Source organism: Stenella coeruleoalba, assembly GCF_951394435.1.
Source record: "Stenella coeruleoalba genome assembly, chromosome: 3".
In the NCBI taxonomy this organism is placed as follows: domain Eukaryota; kingdom Metazoa; phylum Chordata; class Mammalia; order Artiodactyla; family Delphinidae; genus Stenella; species Stenella coeruleoalba.
In genome coordinates, this window is record NC_137148.1 from 63,458,479 (window position 1) to 63,478,060 (window position 19,582).

Consider the following 19,582-nt stretch of genomic DNA (forward strand, 5'->3'; position numbering starts at 1 on the left):
TGGCATATAGTTGCTTGTAGTAATCTCTCATGATCCTTTGTATTTCTGCGGTGTCATCTGTTACTTCTTTTTCATTTCTAATTCTGTTGATTTGAGTCTTCCTTTTTTTCTTGGTGAGTCTGGCTAATGGTTTATCCATTTTGTTTATCTTCTCAAAGAACCAGCTTTTAGTTTTATTGATCTTTGCTATTGTTTCCTTCATTTCTTTTTCATTTATTTCTGATCTGATCTTTATGATTTCTCTCCTGCTGCTAACTTTGGGGGTTTTTTGTTCTTTCTCTAATTGCTTTGGGTGTAAGGTTAGGTTGCTTATTTGAGATGCTTCTCTGTTTCTTGAGGTAGGATTGTATTGCTATAAACTTCCCTCTTAGAACTGCTTTTGCTGCATCCCATAGGTTTTGGGTCATTGTGTTTTCATTGTCATTTGTTTCTAGGTATTTTTTGATTTCCTCTTTGATTTCTTCAGTGATCTCTTGGTTATTAAGGAGTGTATTGTTTAGCCTCCACGTGCTTGTATTTTTTACAGATTTTTTTCCTGTAACTGATATCTAGTCTCATAGCATTGTGGTCGGAAAAGATACTTGATACAATTTCAATTTTCTTAAATTTACCAAGGCTTGATTTGTGACCCAAGATATGATGTATCCTGGAGAATGTTCCATGAGCACTTGAGAAGAATGTGTATTCTGTTGTTTTTGGATGGAATGTCCTATAAATACCAATTAAGTCCATCTTGTTTAATGTATCATTTAAATTTGTGTTTCCTTATTTATTTTCATTTTGTATGATCTCTCCATTGGTGAAAGTGGGGTGTTAAAATCCCCTACTATGATTGTGTTACTGTCGATTTCCCCTTTATGGCTGTTAGCATTTGCCTTATGTATTGAGGTGCTCCTATGTTGGGTGCATAAATATTTACAGTTGTTATATTTTCCTCTTGGATTGATCCCTTGATCATTATGTAGTGTCCTTCTTTGTCTCTTCTAATAGTCTTCATTTTAAAGTCTATTTTGTCTGATATGAGAATTGCTACTCCAGCTTTCTTTTGATTTCCTTTTGCATGGAATATCTTTTTCCATCCCCTCACTTTCAGTCTGTATGTGTCCCTAGATCTGAAGTGGATCTCTTGTAGACAGCATATATACGGGTCTTGTTTTTGTATCCATTCAGCCAGTCTATGTCTTTTGGTTGGAGCATTTACATTTAAAGTAATTATTGATATGTATGTTCCTATTACCATTTTCTAATTGCTTTGAGTTTCTTTTTGTAGGTCTTTTCCTTCTCTTGTGTTTCCCACTTAGAGAAGTTCCTTTAGCATTTGTTGTAAAGCTGGTTTTGTGGTGCTGAATTCTCTTAACTTTTGCTTTATCTGTAAAAGTTTTAATTTCTCCGTCGAATCTGAATGAGATTCTTGCTGGGTAGAGTAATCTTGGTTGTAGATTTTTCCCTTTCATCACTTTAAATATGTTCTGCCACTCCCTATTGGCTTGCAGAGTTTCTGCTGAAAGATCAGCTGTTAACCTTGTGGGGATTCCCTTGTATGTTATTTGTTGTTTTTCCCTTGTTGCTTTTAATATTTTTCTTTGTATTTAATTTTTGATAGTTTGATTAATATGTGTCTCATCATGTTTCCCTTTTGGTTTATCCTGTATGGTACTCTCTGTGCTTCCTGGACTTGACTGACTATTTCCTTTCCCATATTAGGGAAGTTTTCGACTATAATCTCTTCAAATATTTTCTCAGACCCTTTCATTTTCTCTTCTTCTTCTGGGACCCCTAAAATGCTAATGTTGTTGTGTTTAATGTTGTCCCAAAGGTCTCTGAGACTGTCCTCAGTTCTTTCATTCTTTTGTCTTTATTCTGCTCCCTGGCAGTTATTTCCACCATTTTATCTTCCAGCTCACTTATCCATTCTTCTGCCTCAGTTTTCCTGTTATTGATTCCTTCTAGAGTATTTTTAATTTCAGTTATTGTGTTGTTCATAACTGTTTGTTTGCTCTTTAGTTCTTCTAGATCCTTGTTAAATGTTTCTTGTATTCTCTGTTCTGTTTCCGCGATTCTGGATCACCTTTATTATCATTACTCTGAACTCTTTTTCAGGTAGGTTTACTACTTCTTCTTCATTTATTTGGTCTTGTAGGTTTTTACGTTGCTCCTTTGTCTGTAACATATTCTTTTGTTGTTTCATTGTTTTTTCTTTTTGATGGGTGGTGCTGTATTACTGTCTTGCTAGTTGCTTGGCCTGAGACATCCAGCACTGGAGTTTGCAGGCAGTTGGATAGAGCTGGGTCTTGGTGCTGAGATGAGGACCTTCAGGAGGCCTCAGTCTGATTGATATTCCCTGGGGTCTGAGGTTCTCTGTTAGTCCAGCGATTTGGACTTGGAGCTCCCACCTCAGGAGCTTGGGCCCAACCTCCAGTCTGGGAACCAAGATCCCACAAGCTTTGTGGCACAGTAAAAAAAAAAAAAAAAAAAAGGAAGAAAGAAAGAAAGAGAACAACAATACAATATCAAAAAATAAAAAACAACATAAAATTAGTAAGATAAAAAATATATTAGCAAAAATAAAAGTATAATTGAAACAACTGCATTAAAGTAAAATAAAACCACAGCAGAAAAAATTTTTTTAAAAGGGGGTGGGGCAACAAGCCAAAAGGAGAGATCAGTAACAAAGCCTAAAGAATAAAATAAAACTAGAAAAATAAAAGATTTATTAGGAAAATAAAAATATAAAAGAATCAACAGCAATGAATCAACAAGGTAAAACAGAACTCCAATCTAAAAGAGGAAAAAGGAAAAGAAAAAAAAAAAACAAGCTTCCTGTTCCCTTCCGTTCCTTTGCTCCCCTCCCCCACTGTCTCCCCCAGGGTCTCCCCCATCCCCGCTGGACTCCTAACCATGGGTGGGTCCCACTGGGTATAGGAAGTCCTCCCCTCCCCCAGCCACCCCTCAGGGGTGCCCATCCCAGAGTTCCGGTTCCCCCTTCCTTCCCTCCCACTCCTTCAGGACCCGCGCGGCTGGAGGGGGCCTAGGTGGGCAGAGGATCAGGCCCAGCATCTCAACAGGTTCCCAGGGGTCCAAGTGGGCAGGGGAATCCTGACCACACTCCCTTTTTATTCTCTGCCCTCCCAATGGTTCCCCAATTTCCCCCTTCGGGCATGGGATCCCTTCCCCTCCCCCAGCTGCCCCTTAGGGCCAGTCCCCTCCCACCTCCACTTTTCCTCACTATTCACTCCCCACACACCCCACGTCTTTCCAGGGCTCTGGGGGTTCCTTCCGTCCCCTTAGGTGTCCATGGTCCCCCACTGGTGCCTGGTAGGTGCCCTAGTTGTGAGGAGACGTGAATTTCGCGTCCTTCTAGTATGCCATCTTGACTCTGCTCATATCTTTTGGAGGCTGAATAATACTCCATCTTCTGGATGTATCACAGTTTATTTATCTATTCACCTACTGAAGAACATCTTGGCTGCTTCCAAGTTTTGGCAATCAATGAATAAAGCTGCTATAAACATCTGTGTGTGTGTTTTGTATGGACATAAGTTTTCAACTGCTTTAGGTAAATATCGAGAAGTGAGATTGCTGGATCGTATGGTAAAAGTACATTTAGCTTTGTAAGAAACTATCAAACTTTCTTGCAAAGAGGCTGTACCATTTTGCATTCCCACTAGCAATGAATGTGAGTTCCTGTTACTCCACATCCTTGTCAGCATTTGGTGTTGTCAGTGTTCCAGATTTTGGCCATTCTAATATATGTGTATCCCATTGTCATTTTAATTTGCATTTCTCTGATAACACATAATGTGGAGTGTCTTTTCATATGCATTTTCTATCTGTATATCTTCTTTGGAGAGGTGTCTATTAAGGTCTTTGGCCCATTTTTTAATTGGGTTGTTTGGTTTTTTATTGTTGAGTTTTAAGAGTTCTTTGTACATTTTGGCTAACAGTCTTTTATTAGATGTGTCTTTTGCAAATATTTTCTCCCAGTCTGTAGCTTGTCTTCTCATTCTCTTGACATTGTCTTTTGTAGAGCAGTTTTTAATTTTTCAATTTAATTTTGAACACCACTCCTGATTAGAGTATTCCTCATATGAAAATGCCACTCTTTATTTAGTCATTGTCCTGAGTTATTTCCATTATTTTCCTAGTCAAACACTGTTACAATGTACATTCTTTGACATATCTTTGATATATGTTTCCTCAGGGTAAAAGGTAGAAATGGAATTTCTGGGTTATAAGGTATGAAAATTATTTAGTTATAATAGATATTTTTAATGCTTAAATAAAAATCTATTGTATGATTTTAATGTTGCACTTTAAATGCTCTGTTGAAAATATCTTTGGCCACATACTTTTGTGCTTATTTTATGTTATTCCCTTAAATTTCTAAAAGAACTACTCATTCAAAGGGTATAATAATTTTGAGATCTCCTGATACATAGCATCAAATTGTTTTCCAGAAAGATTACTTTAGTTTATAACCTCAGTATGAGTGTATGAGATACCCATTTTACCATCCAATTAAACATTAGATGTTATCACACTTAAAATATATATTTTTCAATTTGATAGGGATGAAAGAGTTGTCTGCCTGAGAATCATCTGTTATTCCTCCACTTTCTAAAGAAAAATTTCCCTGCATCCCTCTTATATCAAAATAGGGATTTTCCTCCTTTGATGATAACAATACACGTTCATTTATCACTATGTAAACTGTATTAATTTACTTTAAAACACTTTTTATTACTTATATCATCTTGTTTTCATTGTTCTATTGGTAGATTTTTCTATTTGTGAAAAAATTGTTTGGGTGTTTTGAGATGGGATAGACTAAATCATCAACTTCTCCCATTAAAATTAACGGAAATACCTTTTCATTTAACGGCAGGATCTTGAGGAATGAAAGAAGTCATTAATTGAGGGCTAAGTATTAATTTATTTGTATATTTTGTAAAAACAAACAACCCATTTTGTATCCTGCCCTTTTCATGGGCAATGGTATTTTAGATATCTTTCTATAGCAGTATACATAACTCTATGCATAAAGATTTTAAAGCAGATTTTTGCATGTAGTCTTGTTTAGTGCAACTAAGCTTTAAATATTATTTCTTCTAAAATCTCCTTTTTAGTGTTAATTAATCCTGTTGTGCATGCCTTTCTTCTAGGTACTTTTCAATATAATATAATCCCTGGTTACTGGGCTTATCATATGTATCTAGTGACTTGTGACTTAAAGGATACACAAAGGTTAGTAATGTATGACTTGCTTCCAATCCATTGCAGAAATTTCCTCAAAGAACATGGTATTTTTATATTTCTGGGTGGAAAGGTATAGAGTGCTGACTTTTTCTGACGGTTGTGTGTTTTATATTTTACTTCAAATCATGAGGCCCAAATCAACCTCAAGATTCTTCTCTGTAGATAAGCAAAGGAAGCTACCATTCATATTTAAAGCTATATACTTCCTCTATTACTGTTCTGACTCTGCAGTCCATTTACATATTCTTAGAATATGTAAAACAGACGGGTCTTAGTGTGCTAAAACCACATCATAAAGCTGTTTTGCTTCATGGCCCAGGAATTCTGCTGCTTACCTCTGCTGCTTACCTAACTCTTAAGAAAAATCCTTGCTTCCGAATAGGTTAATACCTTGCTGTGACCCCATATATACACGTAAAGAATAATCTTAAACTTTCAATTTTTCAGGCCCCTGGGGAAATCATTCACTTAGTCCATAGACTTCAAAAAAGATACTGTAAGAGTGAGGTGTGAGTAAATCATATTCTAGTTTCTTGGTTCAATTCTGCAAGATTTATTACTAAACAATTTAAGTTTTAGTCAAATATTAACTTATAGACATTGACAAATGTCTTTATTGAGGCTTCAAGAGATGTTTCATATGTTTTATCTCTAATGTGATAGAATAATGTGTATTAGCAAGTATAACTTTTTTTTTTTTGCTCCAAATCATTTCTATTTGGTAATTAAATTTTTTTCACCAGCTAGTCACACATATTGAATTAGCTTATCAACATTTTCCATGAGCCTTTATTTTCTCTCTATAGTAAATAAATGTTTTGCAATAGGAAACAAAATTTGAACAGAATAGATTTAAAAACAGAGGAGGGATTTCCCTGGTGGCGCAGTGGTTAAGAATCTGCCTGCCAATGCAGGGGACATGGGTTCAAGCCCTGGTCCAGGAAGATCCCACAGGCCACCGAGCAACTAAGCCCATGCTCCAGAACTACTGAGCCTGCGTGCTGCAACTACTGAAGTACACACACCTAGAGCCCATGCTGGGCAACAAGAGAAGCCACCGCAATGAGAAGCCCACACACCGCAACAAAGAGTAGCCCCTGCTAGCTGCAACTAGAGAAAGATCGCACGCAGCAGCGCAGACCCAATGCGGCCAAAAATAAATAAATGAATTTTTAAAAATAAAAAAATAAAAACAGAGGAGCCTTGAACCCCATATAAGACAGATTTGAATGTTATCATTTCACATTTTTTATTTGTAAGTCTATTTCATACACACACACACACAGTCAGTTGTACCTGTAGACATTTGTCCTACATCATATAACTGTAAATTTTATTAATTTCTTATTTTTCTCCATTTTATCAACTCATGTTTTCCTGTTAGTACTCATTCTCATCCTTTTTTTCTCAATGAAAAATTTCTACCTATAGAATGGACTTCCCTGTGTTTACTATCTTAAATACATTTCTACAGTTCATCTAAGAGAAGCATTCTCCATTCACTTTTAGCCATGGGATCATTTGCTTTTTTCCCATCCAAAATCTTATAATGAGCTGTTTCATAGTGTAAATTTAATTTATAATGTCAAATTGTAGCATTTCATTTATTTACTTTTTTATTTCATTTGATGCAACTTTTAAGATGGAATTCTGGGCTGCCAGATCTTGTTGATGATGAATGTTGTATACATTGCTTATAAGAAATTATTATTCTTTGTTAGCATATGTAACACCAGTTAGAACTTCTTAACTAATTCTTTCTAATCTTTCACTTTTTGTTTTGAATCAAGAGCATTTGGAGTTCCTTGCATCATTTGATTTAAAAAAGAAGAAGGAGCAGGAGGAGGAAGTGGGGGGAAAAGAATATTTAGGAGACATTTAGATGTTTGTAAGATTGCCTTTGCACAGGTAACAGATCTTGAAGTATCTGAGTTAAATATAAATTAAAACCAAAATTTTCTTGTTCTTCCTCTTTTGACTTTTTTGTCAAATTGTTGAAGTGTAGAAAACCTTAGAAATTTGGGACTGAGAGTAGAGGTGAGTACTTCCCACTTTGCTGTCACCATGTCAGCCATGCATAAAGTTCTCAAGCTTTAAAGAATGGGCAGATTCCCTAAATACATTTCATTATTTCACGTGAACCCTGTGAATGACACGTAGCTGTAGTTATCACCCCATTGTACAGATGTGGAAACTTAGAGAAGTTAAAGCACTTTCCCAAGATGACATAGCTTAGTTAGTGGTAGAGACAGGCCTTAAACCAGATCTGCTGACTGCTGACTAAATGCTAGATCTTTAAAGGATGCATTGTTAACTCCTGCCTGGAATGCTAAATGCCTTAGCACTATGGTGTTTTTGAAAAGAAAGTAAATCTCAGCAAAAAGGGTCCTGGGGTAAATAGAACAGGATTAGCTGTTCTCCTAGAGGCAGCACTCAATCATGAGAGGTTATGAAAAAGTCTTCCCTAGAAGTCTCTAAAAATAAGATTATAAAATACGCCCATATGTTTTGTAATGTCAACTATAAATTGGCACCTGCCATTGGTACTTGCCGTCTACTTCTACAAGGATTAAATCATGTGCTGCAGCTGCTGACTTTCAACACACCCCTGAAAGGAGCTCAGAGTGGAGAGCAGAAATGAGGCACTCTGTGCTCTGGGAAAAACTGGTGGAACAGGTCTTCAGATAGATATTTTCAGGAGCTGATTTTATGACCCCAATTCTTGTATCTCCTCATATCTGTAAAAGCATTAAAATCTTTCATGGTGACGTCTGCTCATTGTGACTAGCAGAAACCTTCTACAAAAAAATATGGTGCTTCAAAAACAGAAATATAGATCAATGAAACAGGATAGAAAGCCCAGAGATAAGCCCACACACATATGGTTACCTTATCTTTGATAAAGGAGGTTAGAATACACAGTGGAGAAAAGACAGCCTCTTCAATAAGTGATGCTGGGAAAACTGGACAGCTACATGTAAAAGAACGAAATTAGAACACTCCCTAACACCATACACAAAAATAAACTCAAAATGGATTAAAGACCTAAATGTAAGACCAGACAATATAAAACTCTTAGAGGAAAACATACGCAGAACACTCTGTGACATAAATCACAGCAAGATCCTTTTTGACCCACCTCCTAGAGAAATGGAAATAAAACCAAAAATAAACAAATGAGACCTAATGAAACTTAAAAGCTTTTGCCCAGCAAAGGAAACCATAAACAAGACGAAAAGACAACCCTCAGAATGGGAGAAGATATTTGCAAATGAAGCAACTGACAAAGGATTAATCTCCAAAATTTACAAGCAGCTCATGCAGCTCAATATCAAAAAAACAAACAACCCAATCCAAAAATGGGCAGAAGACCTAAACAGACATTTCTCCAAAGATATACAGATTGCCAACAAACACATGAAAGAATGCTCAACATCACTAATCATTAGAGAAATGCAAATCAAAACTACAATGAGATATCATATCACACTGGTCAGAATGGCCATCATCAAAAAGTCTACCAACAATAAATGCTAGAGAGGATGTGGAGAAAAGGGAACCCTCTTGCACTGTTGGTGGGAATGTAAATTGATACAGCCACTATGGAGAACAGTATGGAGGTTCCTTAAAAAACTAAAAATAGAACTAGCATATGACCCAGCAATCTCACTGCTGGGCATATACCCTGAGAAAACCATAATTGAAAAGGAGTCATGTACCACAATGTTCATTGCAGCTCTATTTACAATAGCCAGGACATGGAAGCAACCTAAGCGTCCATCAACAGATGAATGGATAAAGATGATGTGGCACATATATACAGTGGAATATTACTCAGCCATAAAAAGAAACAAAATTGAGTTATTTGTAATGAGGTGGATGGACCTAGAGTCTGTCATACAGAGTGAAGTAAGTCAAAAAGAGAGAAACAAATACTGTATGCTAACACATATATATGGAATCTTAAAAAAAAAAAAAAGGTCATGAAGAACCTAGGGGCAAGATGGGAATAAAGACACAGACCTACTAGAGAATGGACTTGAGGATACGGGGAGGGGGAAGGGTAAGCTGGGACAAAGTGAGAGAGTGGCATGGACATATACACACTATCAAACGTAAAATAGATAGCTAGTGGGAAGCAGCCGCATAACACAGGGAGATCAGCTCGGTGCTTTGTGACCACCTAGAGGGGTGGGATAGGGAGGGTGGGAGGGAGGGAGATGCAAGAGGGAAGAGATATGGGGATATATGTATATGTATAACTGATTCACTTTGTTATAAAGCAGAAACTAACACACCATTGTAAAGTAATTATACTCCAATAAAGATGTTTAAAATATATATATATGTACTTGATTGCATGTACTCCCCCTTCACCAAAATTACACATATACTGACCTTCCCCCCTACCTCTTTGAAGCAGTTTCTCAAAGCTATCTGAAATGCTGTCTCCCAGGCTATAGTCCTTATTTTGCCCCAAATAAAACTTAACTCACAGCTCTCACATTGTGCAGTTTTTTTAAGTCGGCAGTAATGAACATAGTTTATAGTCAGTGGACATCTAGAAAATAATTTTATAATAAGTTCCATATGAAAGCATTTGAAAGGCCTGGCCTAAAACAGTAAACAGAATGCCCCCATTAAATGGTAGAAATCAGATTATTTTGAAAAATAAAAATTTACTTTTTGTTTTCAAAATCAGTATCAAATGTAGAATTTTTTATTTTTATCGCTCTTTGGTGAGTTAATCAGAACTAAACTCTATGTACCTTTACCTTGCATTGGGATAAAGAATGATATAGAATTAACTTCTGATCATCTGTGCTAATATAAGGGATCAGGGGCACAGGCATTCCATTTGTCTTAAAAATGTATAATGAGATTGTGCATTGTGAGGTGGTTTTGTTTGTTTGTTTGTTTTTCAGGTGAATGGGATCACAGGACGCTTGTGTTTTACTCAGCTATATAGTATAAGCCATTTGTCTTTTTTTTTTTAAATATCTTTATTGGAGTATAATTGCTTTACAATGGTGTGTTAGTTTCTGCTTTATAACAAAGTGAATCAGTTATACATATACATATATCCCCATATCTCTTCCCTCTTGCATCTCCCTCCCTCCCACCCTCCCTATCCCACCCCTCTAGGTGGTCACAAAGCACCGAGCTGATCTCCCTGTGTTATGCGGCTGCTTCCCACTAGCTATCGATTTTACATTTGGTAATGTATGTATGTCCATACCACTCTCACTTCGTCCCAGCTTACCCTTCCCCCTCCCCATATCCTCAAGTCCATTCTATTTGTCATTTTTTAACATATAGCAGCCAATATTGGAAGGAATTGGCAACAGTGAATGCCAGGCATCAGTGAGAAACCAATATGGAATGCCAATTTGTCACAGGAAAATCCACAAATCTACTTGTGGATATACCCGAGTGTCATCTGTGAAATTAGACCATATTCCGTCTGAGGATTTGTAACTATTGAAGGCAAATGCTGGGGTTCAGGGATTTGACAGCCAAAAGGGGAAAGTTAGGATCATGTTTCACTTTCTATTTCGAGTGAAATCTGTTCTTTCCTCATTTTTTGTTAATTCCCACTTGAGATCCTGGCCTCAACACTTCTTTCGTTCATACTTTCCTTTCTAGTTTCTGTGGACACGGTGCTTGATAAATAACATACAAACTTGTGTGTGCACACTCTCATCTTTGTGAGAAAATAAGGTACTTTTTGGATTGAAATCTTGCAGTGCTTGAGAACTGCTTCTATTATAGGCCCTGTTTCTTTGCTAAAAATGGCAGCTTCTCTTAGGAAGTAGCTTCCTGCATTCAGAACAGAGGTTCAGTAATTAGGTAAAACAGCTACTTTTGTTTTGCTTCTCCAGTTTTTGTAGAATGAAGGGAAGTATCTGTTTTGGGTTAACTTCATTGTGGAGCTCAACGGATATTGAAACGTATGACTGGTTTTACATGATAGGATCAACTCATTAATTAGATTTTGTTTCCATAGCTCAAGTGTACAAATAGTAGTTGGAATGACAGTTGAAGCCATGTACAAATGTTGATCTAATCAAGACACAATTGGTTCCCTATGTTGGTACTTCATATTTCCTAAATTCATGTATCTTTCATGTGGCCCTAAAATTACTATGAAAGTATATAATAAAACCTATTAGTGCTTATTTAAATCACAAGGATGAGCAAACAATGATTAACGTGAAGGTAGGCATGTTAGAAAGGTGGAGTGGGGCAGTGGAAAATGGTCATATCAGACAGATACGTGTGAAGCTGAACCTCACCACCTATGAGCTATGTAATCTTGGTCAAGTTACTTCATTTCTCTGTTCCTCAGTTCTCTCCTCTGATAAGTAGGGAGTAGTAACTACCTTGCACATTACTGTAAGGATTCGAGAAAATATTTTCAAAGTGTCTGGCTAGCTCAGTATCCAACACTTGATAGGAATTCACTAAACTGGAAGCTGCTATCTCTGGTCTTGAGAAATAAATCATTTAGACTACGATTCTAAAAATGTTTCACTTTTATAGAAGGTGGACAATTTTCCTTTAAACTTTCAGAGTAGATATGAAAGCAAACAAATATTAGCAATGCAGGGGAAAGTCTGGTTATGAGCATAAAACTAGAGCAGGTATTAGAAGCATCTGGCAGGACTTTGAAAGGTGGCAGCATCAGTCAGGTTCTAGGCAGAAAAACAGAACTGAGATACTTTAATAGAGAAAATTTAATGTGGAAAACTAGTCACAAAAGTGATGGGAGAGCTGAGAAGGCCATCAGAGTTCAGTGAGGTAACACAAAGTTACCAATGGCAGGAAACCGCTATTGCTCCCACAGCCAGAGGGACAAAGGGAGGAGGTGGTGGAACCAGAGCTGAGGAAGCCTGGAGAGAGATGGAACCTGCCTGACGTGTTACACAAAGCAGAGAGAGAAAAGAGAAGTACCTTGGTTTTCCTACTTCTCACCTTTCAACCTCCAGTCATTGTCTCCTCAGTGGTCCATCCTAATAGAAATCAGTTGTCAAAGAGCTTGCAAAATGCAGTTTGCAGCGGTGAGGGTCCTGCAATACAGAGCAAAACAGGGGAAGGGCAGGGAATAGATCTGAGGACAAATAAACAGATAGCCAGCACAGGGACATTCACAGTTATTTTCTGAAGAATTGTTTGCATGGCCTGGGACAGAATTGCAAGGCAGATAGTCTACTGCTTTTGCATTTTTCCTTTCCTTGCCATCAGTATACCCTCCCTGCCTGGATTTGGTGTAGGGAAGGTCTAAGGTAGTGAAATCAAAAACTGTGATTAGACCAGAAGGAGGCTCACAGGTACCACAAGTCAGAGTAGCTGGGGTCATACCCAGAGCAGAAGGCTATGGCAAGAAGAAACAAAGGCAAGTAGGGTTTATTAGTCCAAGCAGATAAACTAGATTCAAAAGTCAATGTTAGTAGAACAATCTGCAATAGACTAAAGATCACGGTAGCTCACCCCAGATGGTGAGAAATGGATATATTTTGGGGGCGGAGCCAAGAGGATTATTGATTGATAAGTATAAGTGTGAAGGGAGGAAAAAAAAAAGAGTGAAGAACGATGGCCAAGTTTATTCTGAGCCAGGAGGATAAAACTGCCGTTTATCAAGGTGAGTAAACTGTGAGAAGAGAAGGTTTGGGGAGGATAGCAAGAGTTTGACTTTTGATATGCTGAATTTTAGAACCTTTTGTTTTCAAAAGTTTCTTTTAAAAACTGCCCTTTTTGTGATTTTTTTTTTTAAACATAATGCAGGAGGCTCAGTCCTGAAACCAGGGAAATTATTAAGTGGAAGTCTATACATCTAATGGTGAAACCTCATCTTTCTACCTTCTTTGATTCTGAGAAAGCTGGCAGACAAGGTTTACCCACACCCTGTCCCCCAACTCTTCCCCCAACCCCATGAGATTGGTATATTAGTCTTCAGGGTAATTGGCTCGCTCAAGAAAAAATCCCTGTAGATACCAGTAATCAAGGATTTCCCATAGGAATATCTGAATCCACAGTGACTCCAAAGTAATTCCGTATAAATCCCCAGGCTCTGACCATGCACACTTCCATCATGTTGTTAATTCAACACATACACCAATGGACAGTCAAAGGTCAGCAGACTTACCCTAGGCACAATGTTAGGCCCTGTGAGAGACTCAAGGCCAGGAGACCACACCTGCTCATCAGTCTCAGAATTCAGGCAAGAATTTATCTGGGTTTGCCTATGACATCTGGTAAACATTCTTTCAAAAACATTGAATACATGCATGTTCATAGCAGTGTTATTCACGATAGCTAAAACATGGAAGCAACCCAGCGTCCATCAGTGGGTGAATGGATAAGCAAAATGTTGTACATACATGCAACGGAATGTTATTCAGGCTTAAAAAGGAAGGAAATGTTGACATATGCTACAATATGGATGAACCTTGAGGACATTATGTTAAGTGAAATAAACCAGTAACAAAAGACAAATATTGTATAATTCCATTTAAACAACGTACTTAGACTAGTCAGAATCATAAAGACAGAAAGTATAATGGTGGTTGCCAGGGGTTGGGGGAAAGGGAGAATGGGAATTAGAATTTAATGGGTATAGAGTTTCAGTTTCACAAGATGAAAAGTGTTATGGGGATGGGTGGTAGTGATGGTTGCACAACAATGTGAATGTATTTAATACCACTGAACAGTTCACTTTAAAATGGCTAAGATGTTTAAAAAAAAAGGTTGGGAAAAAGAAAGTACTTGGAACTTCTGAGGAAAAGAGGAGTTACTATTGTATAATGGCAGATGTTCTCCAAATTGCCTTTGACCAACAATTGATCAAGAAAAAGAACCAGGCACTAAAATTGGCACAAATGGATGAAAGGTACTGAAAGAAAATCAGAAAAGATAAATTAGAGGCACCTTAAAAGGAATGTTAAAATATTATTCTAATAACAATGACCAAGTATATTTTTTATATTTTTATTGTTAAACATAAATACATTTATTTCAGTCATGCTCAGTGTAAGCAATGCTATAATTATGTTTCACTTACACTTGTGATCCCATTTAACCATGCAGTATCTATGAACAGAATAACAAAGGAGGTCATTGGAGGTTAGAGCTGCCAATGACCTATTGTAATAATGAAATCATCTTTTCAAATTAACAGAAGAATTACTACTTTATACTCTATTGTCTCATGTAAACAATACCAGATTTAGTGGAAAAAAATTAACGAAAGATGTAGATGATTTAAAGAGAATCCCCAGAAAGAAATAATTTTGATAATATTGATAAAACCCGCAATTGAATCTATCTATCTATTTAGCCAATACTGAATGTGTATCAGTATACATACAATGCATATATTTGTTCTCAACTATATTTAAAAATTCTCTATAAAAGAGACATTGTCTTTAGTTTCTATTCTTAAATCCTCAATAATATGTAGGGAATGTGTCTGAGAGCAGATATGTAATTATTTATATTGGTTGACAGTTTAAGGAATGAAAGGCTAAATACTATGATGATAAGCTATAATAATTTTTTCTCTTAATATGGCATACAGTCTATGGTTTGCTGACAAGCTCACATGTTTTTTAAAATTTATGTGCATTCAGATGAATAATAAAGAACCAGCTTTGGCTAATCAAAGACAAGTTAGTTGTTTGCTCAGACACTGAAAGAAAAGGAAGATACTGCAAAGCAGAATAAAGATCAAATTACAGATGTAGTTTCGGGGATTCTCAGCACATGTGATAATTGAAGCCTGCAGTAGATGAGTTCAACTATGTGTAGTGGTGGAAAGAAGGACTTAGAACTGAGCTCTTAGGAGATTCACAATTTTGTGTTCTGATAGAGGAGAAGCTCACAAAGGGAATTTACACGGAGCTTCTGGAACAGTGTTGTGTCATAGAATCCAACAGAAGAGAGGGTTTCAAGAAAGAGGAAGTGTCAGCTTTGCCAGATGCTGAGAAGCCAAGGAAGACAACAGAAAAACACCCAATTAATTTAGTTTCATGGGGTCACTGTTAGTATTTGCAAGAACAGTGGAGTATTCAGGGACAGTCCATTCTAGAGAAGGTTGAAGATAAATAAAGGAGGTGGGGAAGTGAGTCAGTGAGAGCAAACACTCCTTCTAAAAATGTGACGAGGGGAAGAAAGACAGTGAGGGGTGGAGGGACAGTTTTGTTTTTGATTGCATTGACAACGCGATCATTAATAGTGTGTCCCAGTGTGATTGAGAGGTCAGCCTTTATTCTGGAGTTGCAAGTATCATGCAGAGCCCGTTCAGATCCATGCTATTTGATGAATCTGTGTTCTTGCAACAAGGGAGCTCCCAATGGTACCATGGTTCAGTTAGAGTATGGCAGAAATTGCTATTTCTTCCCAATATCCATTCTCCCATTAGAATTTTCAGCGAGGCACAGGGCCCTCCAAAATAAAGACATACAGGGCCTCCCAAAATAAAATAATTCCCCAGTCTTCCTTGTAATTATATATGGCCAGGGGAATAAGTCCTAAACAATGCAGATATGCAAGAATATCCTGCAGCAGCTTCAGAGAACCCTCCTTAAGGAACAGCTTACATGAACCCTTTGACCCATTATGTCACTTTCCTCTTCCTAGCTAGTTGAAATATGGACATGATAGATGGAGCTGAAGAGCCATCTTGGACCATGAGGTGAGAATAGAGGCCACAGTTGATAGAGTAAAAACCTAGAAGAATCCTAAGTATGTGTTGACTTCATAGAACAGAGTTCTATGGAAGCCCTAGACCATCTGTATCTGAATGTTAAGGCAAATAAGCATCTAGTTTAAGCCTCAGATATTTTGGAGGCTACTAATACCCTTAGTCAAATCTAAATCTAACTAATATATAGAAGAACAGCAAGAAAAGTGCAGACTGTAATAAAATTGACAAGTCATCATTGAAATGAAAACAGATTAAAAGTCATTGAAGAGGGACTTCCTTGGTGGTACAGTGGTTAAGAATCTGCCTGCCAGTGCAGGGGACACAGGTTTGAGCCCTGGTCCGGGAAGATCCCACATGCCGCAGAGCAACTAAGCCCGCGTGCCACAACTAGTGAAGCCCGCGTACCAAAACTACTGAAGCCCATGCACCTAGAGCCCATGCTCCACAACAAAAGAAGCCACCGCAATGAGAAGCCGGTGCACCACAATGAGGAGTAGCCCCACTTGCCACAAGTAAAGAAAGATTGCGAACAGCACAAAGACCCAACATAGCCAAAAATAAATAAGTAAATAAATAAATTTATTTAAAAAAAAAAGTCATTGGGGCTTCCCTGGTGGCGCAGTGGCTGAGAGTCCGCCTGCCGATGCAGGGGACACGGGCTCCTGCCCCGGTCCGGGAGGATCCCACATGCCGCGGAGCGGCTGGGCCCGTGAGCCGTGGCTGCTGAGCCTGCGCGTCCGGAGCCTGTGCTCCACAACGGGAGAGGCCACAACAGTGAGGGGCCTGCGTACTGCAAAAAAAAAAAAAAAAAAAGAAATGATAGATTAGAATGTCACCATTTTGCAAACTCCAAATCAAAGGATAAATCCAAGTAGTGATTATCAATGGTTGCTAACATTACTGAAAGAGAGTCAACAAGGTGTTATGTGTCTCCTGATGGAAGTACACACCATCTATGAAGTAGCCTTGCCAAAGAAACTGAACTGTATCAAACAAAGCCTCTAGATCTAGCAACAAGTTTACAGGAAACACAGAGGCAAGAGACACGTGTTAAAAGATACTATGCAGAGGGAGGTGCAGAAAAGTCCAGATACTGAAAATTTTATAGGATAAAAGACATGGCTTTTTAAAAAAACAAATTGCCAGGAACAAAAAAGAAAGAGGGAACTTTATTAGACATCAACCAATCTCAATTTGTTGACCTTATTTGGATTTTGATTCACACAAGCTATTTAAAAATGATGACATTTATGAAACAACTGGAAATATAGACAGCAATGCTTAAATATTTGACATTATTGAAGAATTACTGTTAAATTTTTCAGGTGTAATAATGGTATTATTAATATATTTTTGTGAAGAGCTATTTTATTTTAGAAATACATACTGAAATATTTATGAACAAAATTATATGATGTGAGGTTTTCTTCAAATAAAGGTTGGGTAAGGCTATAGATAAAACAAAGTTAGTCATATTGAAGTAAGATACTAATATTGGATAGAAAAGGATTTCATTGCATTATTATTTCTACTTTGTAAAGTGCTTATCTTTTAAATATACGTGTTGAAAAAATTTAGAGATGTAAAGATATGATAAATATAGCAGACGGAGGAACACTCCCAAACACATTCTATGAGGCCACCATCACCCTGAAACCAAAACCAGACAAAGATGTCACAAAAAAAGAAAACTACAGGCCAATATAACTGATGAACATAAATGCAAAAATCCTCAACAAAATACTAGCAAACAGAGTCCAACAGCACATTAAAAGGATCATACACCATGATCAAGTGGGGTTTATCCCAGGAATGCAAAGATGCTTCAGTATACACAAATCAATCGATGTGATAAACCTGATTAACAAATTGAAGGAGAAAAACCATATGATCATCTGAGAGATGCAGAAAAAGCTTTCAACAAAGTTCAACACCCATTTATGATAAAAACTCTCCAGAAAGTCAGCATGGAGGCAAGCTACCTCAACCTACCTCATAATAAAGGCCATACATGACAAACCCACAGCCAACATCGTTCTCAATGGTGAAAAACTGAAACCATTTCCTCTAAGCTCAGGAACAAGGCAAGGCTGCCCACTCTCACCGCTATTATTCAATATAGTTTTGGAATTTTTAGCCATGGCAATCACAGAAGAAAAAGAAATAAAAGGAATCCAAATCAGAAAAGAAGAAGTAAAACTGTCACTTCAGTTTTACTTTATTTGCAGATGACATGATACTATATGTGGAGAATCCTAAAGATGCTACCAGAAAACTATTAGAGCTAATCAATGAATTTGGTAAAGTAGCAGGATACAAAATTAATGCACAGCAATCTCTGGCATTCCTATACACTAATGATGAAAAATCTGAAAGAAATTAAGGAAGCACTCGCATTTACCATTGCAACAAAAAGAATAAAACACCTAAGAATAAACCCACCTAAGGAGACAAAAGACTTGTATTCAGAAAACTATAAGACACTGATGAAAGAAATTAAAGACAATACAAACAGATGGAGAGATATACCATGTTCTTGCATTGGAAGAATCAACATTGTGAAAATGACTCTACTACGCAAAGCAATCTACAGATTCAGTGCAATCCCTATCAAATTACCCATGGCATTTTTCACAGAACTAGAACAAAAAATTTCACAATTTGTATGGCAACACAAAAGACCCCAAATAGCCAAAGCAATCTTGAGAAAGAAAAACGGAGCTGGAGGAATCAGGCTCTGGGACTTCAGACTATACTACAAAGCTACAGTAATCAAGACAGTATGGTACTGGCACAAAGACAGAAATATAGATCAATGGAACAGGATAAAAAGCCCAGAGATAAACCCACGCACATATGGTCACCTTATTTTTGATAAAGGAGGCAAGAACATACAATGGAGAAAAGACAGCCTCTTCAATAAGTGGTGCTGGGAAAGCTGGATAGCCACATGTAAAAGAATGAAATTAGAGCACTTCCTAAATGGATTAAAGGCCTAAATGTAAGGCCAGACACTATAAAACTCTTAGAGGAAAACACAGGCAGAACACTCTATGACATAAATCACAGCAAGATCCTTTTTGACCCACCTCCTAGAAAAGGGAAATAAAACCAAAAATAAACAAATGGGATCTAATGAAACTTAAAATATTTTACACAGCAAAGGAAACCTAAACAAGACGAAAAGACAACCCTCAGAACGGGAGAAAATATTTGCAATTGAAGCAACTGACAAAGGATTAATCTCCAAAATTTACAAGCAGCTCATGCAGCTCAATATCAAAAAAAAAATGACCCAATCCAAAAATGGGCAGAAGACCTAAATAGACATTTCTCCAAAGAAGATATACAGATTGTCAACAAACACATGAAAGAATGCTCAACATCATGAATCATTAGAGATATGCAAATCAAAACTACAATGAGATATCATACCACACTGGTCAGAATGGCCATCATCAAAAAATCTAGAAACAATAAATGCTGGAGAGGGTGTGGAAAAAGGCAACCCGCTTGCACTGTTGGTGGGAATATAAATTGATACAGCCACTATGGAGAACAGTATGGAGGTTCCTTAAAAAACTAAAAATAGAACTACCATACGACCTAGCAATCCCACTA